Source organism: Mustela nivalis (genome assembly GCF_964662115.1).
Source record: "Mustela nivalis genome assembly, chromosome: 2".
Lineage (NCBI taxonomy): Eukaryota > Metazoa > Chordata > Mammalia > Carnivora > Mustelidae > Mustela > Mustela nivalis.
In genome coordinates, this window is record NC_139021.1 from 128853073 (window position 1) to 128871131 (window position 18059).

General features: G+C 37.3%; 1 protein-coding gene across 3 annotated transcripts in view; it reads right to left on the bottom strand.

The window, feature by feature from the left end:
- CTNNA3 (catenin alpha 3) overlaps positions 1-18059 on the bottom strand; it is a 1840263-nt gene that overhangs the window by 717056 nt on the left and 1105148 nt on the right. The window lies entirely within an intron of this gene.

Genomic DNA, 18059 nt, shown 5'->3' on the forward strand with positions numbered 1-18059 from the left:
TGGGTATTAAGGAGGGCACATGTTGGGATGAGCGCTGGGTGTTATATACAACTAATGAACCATTGAACACTACATCAAAAACTAATGATGTACTATATGTTGGCTAATTGAACATAATTATAATAAAAAATGATAATAGCAAATTCCTGTAAGCGTTTGCTTTACTTATGCTACTCTTCCCTATTTTCCAGCATTGTTATAGATTTTGGGGTTTTTTTTGGGGGGGGGCTCATTTGGTGCTTCTTTAGTAAATTCCATAAAATTAGAGTACAAAGGGAAAGGGATATGGATTGTCTTAATTCCCCACCCTGAAATTGTATTTTAGGTAAAATGAGGTGAATGGACTGAGATGGTCATTTTTTCTATGGCAGTTGAGTTAGCTGAGTAAAAGGATCTACAGAGTAATGTCATATTAAGTTGCTTATTATCTAAAATGATGCAAAGTAAATAGCTGTCAACATGATTAAAATTATTGGCAATCTGAACTTAACTAATTTGAGAACTATATTATTTTCTTACTTCCTCCAGCTTCTTGACCACTTAATTAGTAAGATTTGGTTCATCTCTAAAACTTCTATGCTCATGGTCAAGAGCAGTGACATATACAAGTCAAATGAGAAAACCAGCCTACGTTGGCTTATGATTTGCCTTCTTAATTGTTATCTTCAGGCTAATAAGAAATAAGATTTAAATCTCTATGCCTATGCTCCAGAATATCCTGGAAAGAATATATAAAGAAAGGAATGACCAAGCCAGGCATATATTCAAATCTGGAAGCACAGAAGTAAAAATAAAAATGAACTGCATATAAAATGAAAAGGACCAAAGACAGGTGCAAGATTTCAGAGTTATTGTTTACATAAAACCAGTCATGTCTAGATCATTGATAGAATGCATTTGGTACAATGGAAAGATTTATTTACTGCTAATACATGATGGCAATTTCTACAAGTTGGCTTTAGTACCTTTAAAATACACACACATACACACACAACTGCAATTCAGTTTATCTTATTCTTTCCAGTTGTGGAATGGACTAGGGAGGGGGGAAAAAAAAAAAACAATGACAGAGAAAGAGGTTAGACTGACTTGTCCAGGTGTGGGCAGGTTTTCAAACTGCAGCCGGGGTAGGGAAAGAGAGGGTATTCAGCTTTATGCAATGAAGGGAGCTCTACAGACTCCCCTGAGTGTCTGCGAGGTCAAATGCTGTGCACCCCAATCTGCTTCCTGAAATTAATAGCCAGGTGTTTTGCTAGTTATGTACCTTAATCATTAATTATGACTGTGGCAGCAGGAGAGGAAAAAAATGTTAAGACACATGAGCTGGGGTGATAAAGGGAATGCATCAATCATGCATGACAAGAAAGCCAAAGATACCCTTTCTACCTGGGATGCTTTCTGTAGAGTCTCTCATATCAGACTTCAAACTTCAGAGACACCATATCTCATAGGGTTTGTTTGGTTTTTTTGTTGTTTTATTGTTTTGTTTTGTTTTTTGCTGTTGTTGTCCCCCCCCCCCCAGTAACAGCCATCTTTGGTCATGGAACTCAGAAGGATGAAAACAAAAATAAAATAAAATAAAATGCATTTATGGGCACCTTGGTGGCTCAGTTTGTTAAGCAACTGCCTTCTGCTCAGGTCATGATACTAGAGTCCCGGGATCCAGTCGTGTGTCGGGCTCCCTGCCTGGCAGGGAGTCTGCTTCTCCCTCTGACCCTCCCTCTTCTCATTCTCTCTCTCTCTCTCTCTCTCTCTCTCATTCTTTCTCTCTCAAATAAATAAATAAAATCTTTAAAAAAATTTTTTAAATTAAAAATAATAAAATAAATTTGTTAGCAATGCCCATATTTTCCATGTAGTACCATTAGGCTCTAGATCAAATTGAAGGCAATAATCCATAAAAAAAATAGTCAGGTAAGTGTTCTTATTTTTTCAGTAAAAGTTGAAATAAGTTACAGCAAGAATGGATTTTGGAGTCAAGAGTTAAGTGCTATTATTGGCAACACATGCTGGCCACCACACTCTTTCATTTTGCCACAATGTCATAATAAGTGTATTGCATATGCCATTTTAAGCAAGTGGGCAGAACAGGTGAATCTCCCCAAAGTCCCATGGCACAATATAGTGTATCACAAAGCTTGAGAAGCAGAAACACAACTCTAACTGCTGGTAGCAAGTGGTATAATTAGGGCATTTTGAAGCAGGAAGGAAAGACATTTTGGTTAAGTAGGAGGAAACTAAGTGTTAGATTACAGTTTGATATGAGATCTTGGATAGATTATTTCACTTCTTTAGTATTATTCAGTGCTCTTGTCTACAAATGACAAAGGTCATTTTTAGTCACATCAAGAGTCCTTAACTTGGGGTCCATATATGAGCTTTGTGAGGATTTGTGAAGAAACTCAAAGTTTATGGGAAACTTTGTTCATCCCTTAGGGGCTAAAGAAAAGAAACATACTAAAAGAGCACCTCTCTGTGTACTGAAGAACTAAGTCTTTTTGATTTCCAATATGTTACGAACTAACACATTTAAAAATATAAGCAAAGTATGAATTACTAAGAAGATGAAATAAAAATGAATATACAAAAAATAGAATCCCAGGGGCACCTGGTTGGCTCAGTGGGTTAAGCCTCTGCCTTCAGATCAGGTCATAATCTCAGGGTCCCAGGTTTGAGCACTGCGTCGGGCTCTCTGCTCAGTGGGGAGCTTGCTTCCCCCTCTCTCTCTACCTGCCTCTCTGTGTACTTGTGATCTCTCTCTCTCTTTCTGTCAAATAAATAAATAAAATCTTTAAAAAATAGAATCCCAAACTTTTCTATTAACAAGTATAAAATTAGTCTGTCAAGTGTCTATAAAAATTTCTAAATGCTTCCAATCAACTAGGATCATTGTTATGGACCAACCAACACTAGTCCACAGACCACACTTTAGACAGCAACTGCACTAAGGTTCCTTTCAGTCCTAAACTTGAAAGTTTCTATATGAAATCTAGATATATTTACATTTATTTTGCCTCAGCTCCTCACACCTCAATCATACCATCCAACCTGTCATCACACTCATCACAAGACAAAGATCTTTTTTAGGAGGAAATGTAAGATTGTAAATAATAATGAAAATGACAACAAAATATGCCCCCCCCCAATCACTTGTGACTACTTATGTTCCCTGAACAATAATGGTAAAGAGGAAGGAAAGCCTGTATGACTAACACCACAGAGTTCAACCATCTGCTCCCTAATCTACTAGTTCTTCCATCTATGCTTCTCTGTTCAAACGATTATCCAGACTTGAAAGTCTTTTACAACTCTTCCACTTTTTTGCATTTACAGCCTCGTTTAAGATGCCTCACTACATACATTACACACTCAAAGCATATCTATTGAGTTCTTATCATGTCCAGTAAAGGGGCAAAAGAAAAATAACATATATAGTCCCCTGCCTTCAGGTTGTTTAGAGACTATCAGTTTTTATGAGGGGATTTTGTGAAGAATCACAGCTGGGGGATGCAGAAGGGGTGATGCAGATAAGATGTCAAAGTCAGACCAGAGAGTCACAGAAGGCTTCTCAGAAGTTTTTTTGGTATTGTGTGTTGAGTCATAACTACCTTGTGATCTGCCTGTAATATTAGGAAGTTTAACTAGCTCAATGGACTACAGTTTGTGGCTTACTACTTCCTTTATTGCTACACACTTAGCACTTAGCTAAAAGAGATGTCTTTCCCAGAGAGTAGATCCTTCTTCTATTGAAACAAGATGAAACCAGAGAGGAAGATGAACTATAAGAGACTCTTAATCTCAGGAAACAAAGTGAGGGTTGCTGGAGGAAAAGGGGTGGGAGGTATGCAGTGGCTGGATGATAGATATTGGGGAGGGTATGGTGCTATGGTGAGTGCTGTAAATAGTGTAAGATTGATGGATCACAGACCTGTACCCCTGAAACAAATAATACATTATATGTTAATAAAAAAAATAAAAATTCAATTCAATTAATTTTTTTAAAGGAATGTTCTGATTGACCAAGAAAAGTGTGTGTGTGTATGTGTGTGTATGTTAATTTGGGATGTTTGGTGAGAAGGAAGAAAATAATCAGCAGAAACAATACATGGGAAGTGAATATTAAAAGGTATAATTAAAATATGACTTTATCAAAGAATGTGGCAGGGAAGGTAAGACAACCTGTGAGAGACGAAGCTGAAGAAAGGAAGGGCCAGTACATGAACCTTCTTGGAGATCTTCCAAAGGATTCTGGATTCATATGAAAGTCAGTTTTGACTCATTGAAAGGTTTTAAGTAAAGAGGTGATAGGCTATGTTGGAGAGGATGTGGAGAAAGGAGAACCCTCTAACACTTGGTGGGGATGAAAATTGGTGCAGCCAATTTGGAAAACAGTGTGGAGATTCCTCAAAAAATGAAAAATAGAGCTACCCTATGACTTGGCAACTGCATTACTGAGTATTTACCCCAAAGATACAGATGTAGTGAAGAGAAGGGCCATATGTATCCCAATATTCATAGAAGCCATGTCCACAATAACCAAACGGTGGAAAGAGCTGAAATGCCCTTTAACAGACAAATGGATAAAGAAGATGTGGTCCATATATACAATGGAATATTACTCAGCCTTTAGAAAGGATGAGTAATATTTTGCATCAATATGGATGAAACTGAAGATCATGCTGAGTGAAATAAGTTTAGCAGAAAAAGTCAATTATTGTATGATTTCACTTACTTGTGGAACATAAGGAATAACATGGAAGACATTAGGAGAAGGAAAGGAAAAGTGATTTGGGGCAAATCAGATAGGGAGATGAAACCTAAGAGAGTGTGGACTCCGAGAAACCAAACTGAGGGTTTTAGAGGGGAGGGGGGGGGAATGGGTGAGCCTGGTAGTGGGTATTAAGGAGGGCATGTATTACATGGAGCACTGGGTGTTGTACATAAACAATGAATCTTGGCATACTGCATCAAAACCTAAAAAACTAAAAAAAAAAAAAAAAACAGTGATAGGATCAATATTTTGCTTTAAAAAGATCATTCTAGCAGCTTTGTGAAGGATATCTAGGAGGTGAGAAGGATAGAGCTTGGAGTGCCCAAAGTCTTATCTAACAATTCAGGTATGAAATCACGAGGTCCTAGACTGAATCAGTGCATTTAGAAATGCAAAGCTTGAGACATATTTGAAAGACACCAACAAGCGAATCACTGGCCATGGGTAATAAATAAACGAAAGGAATCATAAATGATTTTCAGGATACCGACTTAGGCATTTTGGAGGATTTCATTACCTACAAGAGAGAAGTCTGATTAAGTGCAATATGAGAGCATAAAGAAAAAGAGTTAAGATTCAAATACATTCAATAGTTCAAGATGCTTGTGAAAAGTTTAAATGGAGGTGTTTGTAGGAAGCTGGAAATAGCAACCTACAGTGTAGAGATGGGTTTGGGCTGGAAAAAAAAAGTTGGTCAGCACAATATGGGTATAATCACTTTGATAAGCCTTGCCTAAGGAACTTTATTCCATTCCCAAAAAGCTGATTTTTTTCCATAAATATTGGTGTTTTTTTAAAATCTTTTATTTTCCCAGAATATATTAAGAGAGTACAAAAAATACACATTTTCACTTAAAAATTAACTGGTAAAAATAGCTAAAGGGTAAATGATATAAAACAATAAAGTTAACCCTAGACTGAGATTCACACACAACTTACAAGGCACTTGATATTGTTTATTGTCCAGGGTTGGGCCACACTTTTGGTTCAGTGTTTTCAAGCAGCAGTGTGAAGGAGGAAATTATTAGTTATATATACATAAAATACTCATAAAATATAAATAAGCTAATTTCTCAAAAGCAAAATTATTTATGGCACTGAGAGCTGGGAAAAAATTTTCCTGAGAGTCCTCATAAGAAAAACACCGTAAATAGACAGGTCATCCAAGCAGAAAATCAATAAAGAAACAAGAGCATTGAATGACACATTGGACCAGATGGACCTCGTAGATATATACAGAACATTCCACCCTAAAACAACAGAATACTCATTCTTCTCAAGTGCACATGGAACCTTCTCCAAAATAGACCACATACTGGGTCACAAATCAGGACTCAACCGATACCAAAAGACTGAGATTATTCCCTGCATATTCTCAGATCACAATGCTTTGAAACTGGAGTTCAATCACAAGAAAAAGTTTGGAAAGAACTCAAACACCTGGATGCTTGGATCGACCAGGAGATCAAAGAAGATCTTAAACAATTCATGGAAACCAATGAGATACAGTCCAAAACCTAAGGGATACAGCAAAAGCTGTCCTGAGGGGGAAATACATAGCCATCTAAGCCTCCCTCAAAAAAATTGAAAAGTCCAGAATACACCAGCTGTCTCTACACCTTAAAGAACTGGAGAATCAACAACAAATTAAACCAACTCCATGCACAAGAAGAGAAATAATCAAGATTAGAGCAGAGATCAATGAGAGAGAAACTAGAGATACAGTAGAACATATCAATGAAACTAGAAGCTGGTTTTTTGAAAGAATCAATAAGATTGATAAACCATTGGCCAAACTAATCCAAAAGAAAAGAAAGAAAGCTCAAATTAATAAAATTATGAATGAAAAGGGAGAGATCACAACTAACACCAAGGAAGTAGAAACAATCATCAGAAGTTATTATCAAGAGTTATATGCCAATAAGCTAAGCAACCTAGATGAAATGGATGCATTCCTGGAAAACTAAAATCTCCCAAAACTGAACCAGGAAGAAATAGACAACCTGAATAGACTGATATCTAGTAACAGCATTGAAGCAGTGGTCAAAACCTCCCATAAAACAAGAGCCCAGGACCTGATGGATTCCCTGGGCAATTCTACCAAACTTTCAAAGAAGAAATAACACCTATTCTCCAGAAGCTGTTTCAAAAAATTGAAGCAGAAGAAAAACTTCCAGACTCTTTCAATGAAGCCAGCATTACCCTGATCCCCAAACCAGGCAAAGACCCTACCAAAAAGGAGAATTTCAGACCAATTTCACTGCTGAATATAGATGCTAAGATTCTCAACAAGATCATAGCAAATAAGATCCAACAGCACATTAAAAAGATTATCCACCGTGACCAGGTGGGATTCATCCTTTTTTACAAGGATGGTTCAACATTCACAAATCAATCAATGCAACAGAACAAATCAAAAGGAGAAGAACCACATGGTCCTCTCAATGGATACAGAAAAAGCATTTGACAAAATCCAGCGTCTGTTCCTGATTAAAACAATTCAAAGTATAAGGATAGAGGGAACATTCCTGAACTTCATAAAATCTATGAAAGACCCATAGCAAATATCATCCTCAATGGGAAAAAGCTCACAGCCTTCCTGTTGAGATCAGGAACACGACAAGGATGCCCATTCTCACCACTCTTGTTCAACATAGTATTAGAAGTCCTAGCAACAGCAATCAAACAACAAAGAGAAATAAAAGGTATCCAAATATGCAATGAAGAAGTCAAACTCTCTCTCTTCACAGATGACATGATACTTCATATGGAAAACCCAAAAGACTCCACCCCCAAACTACTAGAATTCATACAGCAATTCAGTAATGTGGCAGGATACAAAGTCAATGTACAGAAATCAGTTGCTTTCTTATACACTAACAATGAAAATATAGAAAGGGAAATTAGAGAATCAACTCCATTTATTATAGCTCCAAGAACCATAAGATACCTGGAAATAAACCTAACCAAAGAGGTAAAGGATCCGTACTCAAGAAACTACAGAACACTCATAAAAGAAACTGAAGAAGACACAAAAAGATGGAAGGCCATTCCATGCTCTTGGATCAGAAGAATAAACATTATTAAAATATCTATACTGCCGAGAGCAATCTATACTTTTAATGCCATTCTGATCAAAATTCCACCGGTATTTTTAAAGAGCTGGAGCAAATAATCCTGAAATTTGTATGAAATCTGAAGAAACCCTGAATCACTAAGGAAATGTTGAAAAACAAAAATAAAACTGGCGTCATCACATTACCTGATTTCAAGCTTTACTACAAAGCTGTGATCACCAAGACAGCATGGTACTGGCATAAAAACAGACACATAGACCAGATGTGGACCCTCAACTCTATGGTCAAATAATCTTCGACAAAACAGGAAAAAATATACACTGGAAAAAAGACAGTCTCTTCAATAAATGGTGCTGTGAAAATTGGACAGCTAGCTATGTGTAGAAGAACGAAACTCAACTATTCTCTTACACTGCACCCAAAGATAAACTCGAAATGGATAAAAGACCTCAACGTGAGATAGGAATCCATCAGAATCCTAGAGAAGAACATGGGCAGTAACCTCTTAGATATCAGCCACAGCAACTTCTTTCAAGATATGTCTCCAAAGGCAAAGGAAACAAAAGCGAAAATGAACTTTTGGGACTTTATCAAGATCTAAAGCTTCTACACAGCAAAGGAAACAGTCAGCAAAACAAGGAGGCTACCTAAAGAATGGGAGAAGATATTTGCAAATGACAGTACAGACAAAAAGCTGATATCCAGGATCTATAAAGAACTTCTCAAACTCAACACAGACAAAACAGATAATCATATCAAAAAAATGGGCAGAATATATGAACAAACACTTCTCCAATGAAGACATACAAATGACTATCAGACACATGAAAAGATGTTCATCATCACTAGCCATCAGGGAGATTCAAATTAAAACCACATTGAGATACCACCTTACAGCAGTTAGAATGACCAAAATGATCAAGACAGAAAACAATGTGTGTTGGAGAGGTTGTGGAGAAAGGGGAGCCCTCTTACACTGTTGGTTGGAATGCAAGTTGGTGCAGCCACTTTGGAGAACAGTGTGGAGATTCCTCAAGAAATTAAAAATAGAGCTTCCAAAAAAAAAAAAAAATAGAGCTTCCCTATGACCCTGCAATTGCACTACTGGGCATTTACCCCAAAGATACAGATGTAGTGAAAAGAAGGGCCATCTGTACCCCAATGTTTATAGCAGCAATGGCCACGGTCACCGAACTGTGGAAAGAACCCAGATGCCCTTCAATGGATGAATGGATAAGGAAGATGTGGTCCATATACACTATGGAGTATTATGCCTCCATCAGAAAGGAAGAATACCCAACTTTTGTAGCAACATGGACGGGACTGGAAGAGATTATGCTGAGTGAAATAAGTCAAGCAGATAAATTTTAGAATTATTTGTTCCAATTCGTTGAAAAAGATGGATGGTACTTTGATAGGAATTGCATTAAATGTGTAGATTACTTTAGGTAGCATAGACATTTTCACAATATTTATTCTTCCAATCCAGGAGCATGGAACATTTTTCCATTTCTTTGTGTCTTCCTCAATTTCTTTCATGAGTACTTTATAGTTTTCTGAGTATAGATTCTGTGTCTCTTTGGTTAGGTTTATTCCTAGGTATCTTATGGTTTTGGATGCAATTGTAAATGGGATTGACTCCTTAATATCTCTTTCTTCTGTCTTGCTGTTGGTGTAGAGAAATGCAACTGATTTCTGTGCATTGATTTTATATCCTGACACTTTACTGAATTCCTGTATAAGTTCTAGCAGTTTTGGAGTGGAGTCTTTTGGGTTTTCCACATATAGTATCATATCATCTGCGAAGAGTGATAATTTGACTTCTTCTTTGCTGATTTGGATGCCTTTAATTTCCTTTTGTTGTCTGATTGCTGAGGCTAGGACCTCTAGTACTATGTTGAATAATTCTAAAATTTATATGGAACCAGAAAAGACCTCGAATAGCCAAAGGGATATTGAAAAAGAAAACCAACGTTGGTGGCATCACAATTCCGGACTTCAAGCTCTATTACAAAGCTGTCATCATCAAGACAGCATGGTACTGGCACAAAAACAGACACATAGATCAATGGAACAGAATAGAGAGCCCAGAAATAGACCCTCAAATCTATGGTCAACTCATCTTCGACAAAGCAGGAAAGAATGTCCAATGGAAAAAAGACAGCCTCTTCAATAAATGGTGCTGGGAAAATTGGACAGCCACATGCAGAAAAATGAAATTGGACCATTTCCTTACACCACACACAAAAATAGACTCAAAATGGATGAAGGACCTCAATGTGCGAAAGGAATCCATCAAAATCCTTGAGGAGAACACAGGCAGCAACCTCTTCGACCTCTGCCGCAGCAACATCTTCCTAGGAACAACGCAAAAGGCAAGGGAAGCAAGGGAAAAAATGAACTATTGGGATTTCATCAAGATCAAAAGCTTTTGCACAGCAAAGGAAACAGTTAACAAAATCAAAAGACAACTGACAGAATGGGAGAAGATATTTGCAAATGACATATCAGATAAAGGACTAGTGTCCAGAATCTATAAAGAACTTAGCAAACTCAACACCCAAAGAACAAATAATCCAATCAAGAAATGGGCAGAGGACATGAACAGACATTTCTGTAAAGAAGACATCCAGATGGCCAACAGACACATGAAAAAGTGTTCCATATCACTCGGCATCAGGGAAATACAAATCAAAACCACAATGAGATATCACCTCACACCAGTCAGAATGGCTAAAATCAACAAGTCAGGAAATGACAGATGCTGGCGAGGATGTGGAGAAAGGGGAACCCTCCTACATTGTTGGTGGGAATGCAAGCTGGTGCAGCCACTCTGGAAAACAGCATGGAGGTTCCTCAGAATGTTGAAAATAGAACTGCCCTATGACCCAGCAATTGCACTATTGGGTATTTACCCTAAAGATACAAATGTAGTGATCCAAAGGGGCACATGCACCCGAATGTTTATAGCAGCAATGTCCACAATAGCCAAACTATGGAAAGAACCTAGATGTCCATCAACAGATGAATGGATCAAGAAGATATGGTATATATACACAATGGAATACTATGCAGCCATCAAAAGAAATGAAATCTTGCCATTTGCGACAACATGGATGGAACTAGAGCGTATCATGCTTAGCGAAATAAGTCAAGCAGAGAAAGACAACTATCATATGATCTCCCTGATATGAGGAAGTGGTGATGCAACATGGAGGCTTAAGTGGGTAGAAGAAGAATAAATGAAACAAGATGGGATTGGGAGGGAGACAAACCATAAGTGACTCAATCTCACAAAACAAACTGAGGGTTGCTGGGGGGAGGGGGCTTGGGAGAAGGGGGTGGGATTATGGACATTGGGGAGGGTATGTGCTTGGGTGAGTGCTGTGAAGTGTGTAAACCTGGTGATTCACAGACCTGTACCCCTGGGGATAAAAATATATGTTTATAAAAAATAAAAAATTAAAAAAAAAAAAAAAAGAAATAAGTCAAGCAGAGAGAGTCAATTATCATATGGTTTCACTTATTTGTGGAGCATAACAAATAACACAGAAGACATGGGGAGGTGGAGAGGAGACAGGAGTTGAGGGAAATTGGAAGGGGAGGTGAACCATGAGAGATTATGGACTCTGAAAAACAACCTGAGGGTTTTGAAGGGGTGAGGGGTGGGAGGTTGGGGGAGCCAGGTGGTGGGTTTTATGGAGGGCACGCATTGCAGGGAGCACTGGGTGTGGTTCAAAAACAATGAATTCTGTTATGCTGAAAAGAAATTTAAAAAAAAAAAGAAAAAATAGCAAAAATATTCAATATTCAATAAAAATAGCAAATTTCTGAAAAACAAAAACAAAATCACTGTAATACAGTGAACAGTGTTATAACATCCCTCAAGTGAATATAAAATGAGATTTATATAACTATTATTGTATCCATCAATGTAGGGTGATGATAACAAGGAGGAGAAGAGCAAAGACAATTTAAAGGAAGGTAAATGGTATAATTTACCTATTGAGCCCAGGTAGATTGGTATGTATAAATGGACAGCCACATTTCCTTCAAGTATTCATTTCTAATACCCTGAATATATTTTATCTCTCTAACTAGACATTTATGTCCTCACTCATCTTCTCACTATTTAAGGTCCACAATCTACTTTAGATGCCTTCATTTGTACCTTCCATATCCCACGAACTTAAGAACTAAAATTAAAATCCATGATAGAAGTGATACTATTTTGATAACTCCCCTAAATCCAGTGACTTTAATGATATCTGGAAAATAGTAGTTTTATTTTTAATAAATTAGTTTAGCAACTTATTGAATAAATAAAACATACGATATAATAGAGTCTAGTGATGTAAAAATTAACAAAATACTGCCTCTTCCCTCTAATTTAACAAATCAGTAGAATTGGGGGAGCCTGGTTGGCTCAGTGGGTTAAGCCTCTGACTTTGGCTCAGGTCATGATCTCAGCGTCCTGGGATCGAGTCCCGTTATTGGGCTCTCTGCTCAGCAGGGAGCCTGCTCTCTCCTCTCTCTCTCTCTCTGCCTGCCTCTCTGCTTACTTGTGATCTCTCTCTCTCTCTCTCTGTGTCAAATAAATAAATAAAATCTTTTAAAAAAAACACAGTAGAATCATTTTTTCAGTAAATATTAATTGTGTACTCTGGGACTGGCACTTTCTTAGGCATTGGTGATACATAAAAAAATGCACTCATAGAATCTGTTTCACAGTGAGAGATTTAAAAAAGGATAGATAGACAGAGATAGAGATAGAGATAATAGATATTTGGGACAAGATTAGTTTCAGTCTATGGACTCTGAAAAACAACCTGAAAGTTTTGAAGGGGCGGGGGGTGGGAGGTTGGGGGAGCCAGGTGGTGGGTATTAAGGAGGGCACGTATTGCATGGAGCACTGGGTGTGGTGCAAAAACAATGAATACTGTTACACTGAAAAGAAATTAAAAAAAAAAAAAAAACAGCTAATAAAAAAAAAAAAAAAGATTAGTTTCAGACAAAAGGAAGAGCAAGTGCAAAAGTCCTGAGGCAGCATAGCAAAAATGAACTGATTCTACAGAAAAGTTGTAAGAGAAGAGGTCAGAAGTGGGGGTGGTAAGATTGATGAATGTCAGAGACTTACAGGCCATTGTAAGGACTTTGGCTTTTCCTTTGAGGGGCATGGAAAACCACTGGAAAATTTTGAGCTAAGGAATGATGCAATTTGTCCTAATGGTAAGTCAGGGATTGTGATAAGTATATCCAATATATCATATAAACAGAAAGAACTTATGCAAAACCAAGCTTGGAAATTATCCAGACAAGGTACGAGAGAGAATGAGAAGAGAAACACTTCCAGACAGATGGACATGGAGCCTGAAAAAAGGAATTAAGGTGAGAAAAAGCTTGGTGTACAAGGAAATACAAATAATGTAGCATGAGTACAAAGCAAGTAATAGGGCAGAGGAAATAGAGATAAGCAGGAAAGCACTGAGGAATTTTTATTCATATCCCTAATCTTTATAAATAGTTTTAATATTCCTGGGGACAGGTGATTAATATGTAACATAAGTTGTGTCTATGACATAGAGGAAATCTTCAGGGTCTACATAAGCTTTGTAGAACTTCATTGATGAAACAGTTGGCACCATAGCTAGAGAAAAGCATTTGGATGCATATTTATTGATTGATGTTATATTTGAAACATAATACAGGAGTGCTCTCTAGAGGAAATTATCCACTTATCTACCATACAAGAGAAAAATTGTGACCCCACCCACACCCCCAAATGAGGCTCTGAGGAGCAACTCCATGTTGTCCTGACTCATTTCACTATCGATATGCTGTGGACACCTTCAGAGAACTCCTCTGCCTCAGCTCACTAGGACCTAATGTTGGTAGCTCTAAATTCCAACAATCTCATAAATATGCCTGAGAATCCAAGTTGGAAACTGACCAGTCATTATATTCCAAATATACATATTTTAATATTTATGTATTTGGGGGATGGAGAGGGAGGGAGAATCTCAAGCAGATTCCCCACTGAGCATGGAACCTGATGCAGGGCTTTATCCCATGACTCTTAAATATGACCTGAGCCAAAACAAGAATTGGCCACTTAACTAACTGATTAACCCACGCAGGTGCCTCCAAATTTTACATATATACACACACACACACACAGACACACACACACACACACACACACACACACACATATATATATGCATATGGACATATGCATATATCTATATGCATATATGTGTGTATATAATACATATATATGTATATGTATGTGCATACATATGCATATATCCATATGTCCATATGCATATGTCCATATGCATATATATATTCTTTTTTTAAAGATTTATTTGTTTATTTGAGAGTGAGAGAGAGAGAGAGCACAAGCAGTGGGGAGAGGCAGGGGGAGAGGGATAAGCAGACTCTCTGATGAGCAGGGAGCCCAACGCAGGCTTGATCCCAGGATCCTGGGGGATCAGGACCTGAAGGCAGGAGCTAAAGGCAGATGCTTAACTGACTGAACCATGCAGGTGTCCCTAAATATATATGTTCTTGAAAATAAAATCTAACATACCTTTATTGACCCTTACAAAAACTGGATTAGAAATTTGATGGTCTGAATTTATCTAGCAAACCATATTCAGAACAAAACAAAACAAAACAAAACAATACTGGTGTCCTTTCTTGAAGTATTTGGTTACTGAATTTCTTCTCAATCACTGCAGGCTCTTGAAGTATGAGGATTTTTACCATTTTGAGCTGTTAAAAGATTCAATAAGGACAGGATGTACTATACCTTTCATTTAGCTAGGGAGCTCAACATTCTAAGTAAGACTGAATGTTTCCCAATAGCTGGAAGAGGAGCCTCAGGGGGTTCTTAAAAGACTTCCTCTTTTCCTATTCCTCTAAGATAGATTTTAACCTAAAACTGATTTTTTTTTTCTTCTTTCTTTCGTTTGTTCATTCATTCATGTGTTTTATTTCCTCTGAGGAAGGCCTTTCAGAGCTCCTGGATTTTAATGGAAGTTTATTTCTGGGTATTTGACAGCCAAAAGGAATGTGTTTCAATCACTAGCAAATGGCAATTTTCTCCACAGTAGCATAGCAGCAGACTAGTAAAAGGCCACTGCAGCTAGCAACCAGTAGTTCTGCACCCTGACTGTCCGTATCTCTTGCATGATCTCAGTTTCTAAGTGAGCTCTGGAGAAGCTTTATCCTCCTAAGTCTCAAAGAGTATGTCAGCTCTTCAGCTTTGATGCAAATCCCTCCAGAATTACTCATTTGTCCATTAGCGGTATGAGACTCTATGAAACAAGTGCAGTCTAAAAGGTACTGTCACATTTCCTGTGTAAGGACAACTCCAAGGTGACTCCTGGCTCTGTCAAAATTAGTATGGCTATAGCTCTTTTCAAATTGATTGGATGCCTCATATGGGGTTATACAATGCACATGTATAAGAATTAAATATAAAAATTAAAAGAAAATGAATAAATGTTATTATGTTAAGAACCCATGCAAAACAGATAAAGAGGCTATCTCCTCAAAAGGGAGCCTTTGGATGGCCACAGAGTAAAATATGGATGGAAGGGAAAGTGGGAAAAAAAGAAAGAAGTAGAGTGTGGGAATGAATCCAATATTATATACCTGCTATGCAAACAAAAAAATAAGGTTGGGTAAATTATTTTCTCAAGAGGTTCTCTAAGTCACTGAGTTTTACTATCTCTGAATCCCAGTGAGATACTTACTCTCTAGCATTTGCATGATGAAGCTTTTTCAACAATAGTTCATTAAAAGAGGTAAATAACTGTGCAAGACAGAGAAGTGCAAAGTAAAATAATTCATTGATATGTGAGACAAAAGAGCTAAATCAAGGGCTAACACTCATTTGGTCTTTCACTTCACTTTTCTGTGCCTTGGTTTTCTCTTCTGAAACATGGAGGTCATGGTAATGCCTGCCTGCTTACCTCTTCACTAGGCTTGTGGCATAAATGAGCATGAGAGGAATCGTCTCCCATTCTTAAAGGGTTCTATAAATATTAGTGACTTAGGAAAGTTATCCCATTCTATGAGGCTCCATGTATTCATCTGTCAAATAAAGCTCTGATAGAAGCCTACTGATGTCCAAAGTGAAGCAAGGTAGCATCAGCAAGTTCTTTGAAGTGTAAGGTGCTATCAAGTACAAGGCTTTCAAATCTATTCAAACAACTGCATGGAGAAGAGACTATGGTTAACTAGAAATGGCAAAAACTTAGGCCCCTTGCGTAGTTTTAGAAAACAAAGCTGGTATGTAAGAAAAAGCTGATGATGATATTAGAATTTTCACCTTTAAGAGGGAACAGGAGATTAGCAGAAAGTCCCACTATCAAAATTCTATAACATTAACTACAGATACTATTACAAGTGGTTAGGAAACAGTAAATTAAACTCTGCAATTCTTTCCCAAAGGAAGTGGAAATACACAGTCATTACTTAGAGTTTAAATTGGACTGGGAACAGCAGGCCAGCATGCATTACAGAGAAGCAATGCTTCAGTGGCAGCGAAGTAAACCAAATGACACTGCAGATCTTTTCCATATTTAATGTTTGACAGGGAAAAATACTTGCATTAATGCAGTAATGTGCTATGGAAGTCATCGCCATGGGAATGCTCAATCAAAGCTTTAATACTGTTTAATAAGCATCACACTATGAGAGCATATTTTCCTTTTCAAGTACGACTCATTCAAGTTTGAGAGAACTGCTAAATTTTTGCACTTAGCAAAGCCTTGAATGGCAGCCTGCTCCAAATAAAAATGATCATTTCATATTTGGGCATAGTTTGAAGAAAGATGGAAAATGTGGGGTAGGCATGGGGATTTAGGATACCCCAAAGACAATGATAATCAGACAAAAACCCATCATACATTGCAAAGGTAGGGTATATAGGAGAAGATATCAATGTTTTGAAATAAAGAATCACAGGAGGGTGCCTGGGTGGCTGAATTGGTTGAGTGACTGACTGCCTTCAGCTCAGGTCATGATCCCAGCGTCCCGGGATCAAGTCCCAGGTGGAACTTCCAGCTTTATGGGGAGTCTGCTTCTCCCTCTGACCTTCTCCCCTTTCATGTTCTCTTTCACTCTCTCTTTCTCTCAAAAAAAAAAAAATTAAAAAAAGAATCACACTAACTAAAATATATATAGTAATCAGATACATACAAAAAAGAAGATGGAATGTTGGCCAATTTGAAATTAATTTGGATGACTAGAAATATGAGAAAAGACTCCTAAAAACAACTTGTTAATGACTAGTCATTTGACCTGCAATTTTTAAGTTAACCACTCTATGATTTTGTCCCAATTTGTGTACTTCTGAACCAGTGGTTCTCAACTGGGAAAAAGGGCCAATTTAAGCAAGGATATTTGGCTTATTTACCTTATTATGAGAATGGGAGGGCAGTGTTTTAGGCATCTATTGGATGGAGGCTAAGGATGCTGCTAAATATCCTACAATTCAGAAAACACCCTTCCCCCAACAAAGAATTATCTGGCCCTACAATCAGTAATGCAAAGCATGAGAAACTATGTTCTAAATGGAAACTACACAGAAAGTATATTAGGGGGTAAAGACTTCACCATTCTCAGCATGAAAGCAACGCAAAGAAATCAATATTTTTTTATTAATATTATTGTTATTGCTTAAGCTTTTTTTCACACCTGAATTTTATTTTAATTATAAACTATTTGGCAGAAATACAAGATTCACTTCTATATAGGCTATTGCTTGCTTTTTTGACACCCTCTTTTTTCTTTTTCTAATAATTAACATTTAGCAGCTTTCTTATAATGAATGCCAAAAAATGAACTATCTCCCTAAAGTTTTTGGAAGAAATTGCAAAACTCAATGAGATTATCAATTTTTTTCTGATAAATAATTTGTAGAACATAAATTTAGAAGGTTTATCTCCCTCATGGACATTATTTATAAACATTTATTAGAAGCCTAAAATAAAATTAGAAAAACATACGTATAATTCTAGAGGCTAGCTATGCTATTCATGCTGAAAACAGAATATTAGCATTGGAGAATTCTTTCTTGAATGTGTCAATGGCAATGAGGTAGCTTAGAGCCAAGGCCAAACACAATGCATCAGATCTAAATCCCAGGTTTCCTGATAATCAGTTTCTAAACTGATTTCTGTTCATCAAAACATAAA